This window comes from Acyrthosiphon pisum, chromosome A2 (assembly GCF_005508785.2).
Source record: "Acyrthosiphon pisum isolate AL4f chromosome A2, pea_aphid_22Mar2018_4r6ur, whole genome shotgun sequence".
NCBI classification, from domain to species: domain Eukaryota; kingdom Metazoa; phylum Arthropoda; class Insecta; order Hemiptera; family Aphididae; genus Acyrthosiphon; species Acyrthosiphon pisum.
Window position 1 is genome coordinate 774285 of NC_042495.1, and position 2961 is coordinate 777245.

General features: G+C 30.9%; 1 protein-coding gene across 1 annotated transcript in view; it reads right to left on the minus strand.

Annotated features, from left to right (window-relative positions):
• The window catches only part of LOC100161886 (dual oxidase maturation factor 1), a 64734-nt gene extending 62538 nt beyond the window's left edge, over positions 1–2196 (minus strand). Inside the window, exon 1 of the mRNA XM_001949827.5 lies at positions 1912–2196. The gene's annotated coding sequence lies outside the window, so the exon portion shown is untranslated. The remainder of the gene's footprint in view (positions 1–1911) is intronic.
• Positions 2197–2961: the final 765 nt, after the last annotated feature.

A 2961-nucleotide genomic window follows, 5' to 3' on the forward strand; every position in this document is an offset into this window, starting at 1 on the left:
CCCCCAAAAAAAATGTCCATAGCCCTCCCAAACATTTCCTACATTTTGTTTTAAGCTTATTCAATATTATCAAAGTAAGGCCCTATTAGCATTGTTAGCCCCCCCCCCAAATCTCAAACGCTATTTGCGCCTATGTGTACTAGGTGTACTGGCTAGTGGCTGCCTAATATATTTTATATTTATATTTTAACATTCAATATTCAATGCTTTAGATAATTATTTTATTATATTAGATTAGGTAGGTACTGTTCAACTGCTGTCTGTTCCATATTAGTGGGTAAAAATATAAATATTGAAAACATCTGTAGTAATATATTAAACTGTACTATAATAATATAGTAAGTCAGCGTTTTTCAACCCATGGTACGCGTATCACTAGTACTTAGTAGTATGTGGAAAGCCCCTACCTAAATGGTATTCTAAGAAAATCTCTCTTTATAAAAAAAAAATGGAATGGACCCTAGATCATTATTCACATTAAATATTATTTAATATTTATTATTTGATATATTTGATATTAATAATAATATAAGTAATACCTAATTATTGTACATATTTATTTTCTTTTTGTGCGCATAAAATTCTTATATAGTCATAATTTTGTAATTAATACAATATAGTACAGTAAAACTTCCGTTAACGGTCAATCATTTTGGTCCCGTCAAGTGTATCCTAGTGTTATTCTACCTCTGTAGGACGGGCACCTCTAAATAGCGGTCATTATTTTCAGTCCCTTCGGTGACCGTTATATGGAAGTTCTACTGTACTTGTAAAATTACGTATATTATCTACGTTTTTGATAAGCAAAAAAAAGGTTATTTGGTCAAATGGTATATGAACATTTCCAAACTTTGTAGGTGGTACACGGATATAAAAAAAGTTGATAACCGCTGCAGTAGGTGTATTACGTACTTAAATCTATTAAAACTTAATATTCAATTTAACTAGGTATATAATAGAACAAAGAGTTTGCAGATTTACCTATACAAATATGAGTTATGTTCTATCATCACGCTTAAAATATTATTTCATGTAAAAAAGTTTATCTAAATTATTTTTAGTGATATAGATTTCTGTTTATATACTGAGTAGGTACTAGGTACCCAGTTAATTAACGTAATTATTTACTGCAGTAAAAAAAATATGGCATAAAATATTTTGATACATATACAGTTTTGAAGATAATGTTATATTATGTATATAACTACTATTAAGAAGTACTATAGTACCCATAGTTACTTCAATATTGTAGACCTATAGCAGTGGCGTAGCCAGGAGGACTGAGGAGGTCGTAACGCTCAGATTTTCAGGAAATGTTAAATATGCTTTTCGTCACTGGCGCAAACAGGGGGGGGGGCTTTGTATGAAGGTTTCTGCTAAAGTCTAAAATATTTTATACCTGCGGCCGCGGCATCAGCATCACAAACTTATGAAAGGCCCTAGCACAGCTAGAACCTAGTGTCTCCTCCGTATAGCAAATTATCAACCCCCCTCAAGAAAAATGTTCCACTGGTATAGGTATAGCCTATATAATATAAAGTAATATTTAGCTATAGATTTAAATTTAAAAAATATTTTCATCCAAATCATTATAATATGCGTCGATATTCTTTGTATTACTTTATACAATAAACATGCAATAGTGATTTTTCTATAAGTAAAATATAATTAAAAATTATTACATAATTTTAGCAATATTTTTACAGCAATATTAAACGCTGATCCACTAATCACGATGTACATTAAAAATATTGGTATATTTACCATTTTTTAAAATATTATTAATTAAATATTCGTAATCTCAGTCTTATATAGTTATTTAAATGATGCGTATAAACACAAAATGCATTTCATGCTAGCAAGAAGTATAAGTTAATTATATAAAAAAAGAAAATTTATCTAAACACGTACTTGATATCTGTATATACCCTGTAGTCTTTACATGTTATTTAGTCCGGCGATAATCTTCCCGCTGATGGGAACACCAAACATTTCGCGCACACTGCAAATACCGATACATTTTTGTTAATCTATTGTAAAATGTTTCGACACATTAAAATGAAAAACAGCATATTATGTTTTTAAAGGTAAAACTTTTATGTGGGTAAAAAAAAAAAATAATTATAATATATTATACTAAAAACAAAACTATTGCTGAACGGTTTTTGGAGTTTTACCGGTCCGTGAGTCATCGAGACACTGTAGAGGCGACGGTGACGACGGCCGACCGGGAAGTGAAGACGAAAGGCGGGCCGCCGCCAGTCCACACTCTCTTTTCGCCGGTGAAAGTGGTTTGCTGTAAGCAGATGTACCATACGTAATTTATTATAACTAACAATAATCGGAAACACAGCTGATACGGTTTATGCAGAAGGAAGTAGCTAAAAAAAAATTTTATATCGATAATTAATTTTTATCTTATTTTATTCGAATCGCTAAATAAAATAGTATAATATGATATTTATATGTATCTATTAAATTGATACACATGATAATCTATATATTTAGTTACAGTATCCTTGTCTCAGGCGCAAATAGGGGGGGGGGGGCTAAGCCATCAGTTTTATCCGTAGCTCTCCCCTCAGTTTCTTAATCATATTTTAGTTTAAAATATTAATTATCAGGGTTTGTGCTGCGGATACAATTTTAGCCTCCCCAGAAAAATAACTCTAGTTGCGCCTATGATCCCAGTCCGTAGGTACTTTAATACTTAAACAAATATGTATAATAATTAATAATTATTAATTACTGATATCTATAATAATATTGTCCTAAACATTCGCTATACCGATATCGTTTTAGTGTTATATAATATATTTGATACATAGGATTCAATTTCATTGAAAACTGTAAACGCAAAACTATAATTCAGGAACAAATTAAATTTGAACTATTGTTTGCTTCAGTGGTCGTAAACCTTTTTGTCCTCTGTGGCCGCATTCACAAATGAAAAAGTCTCAA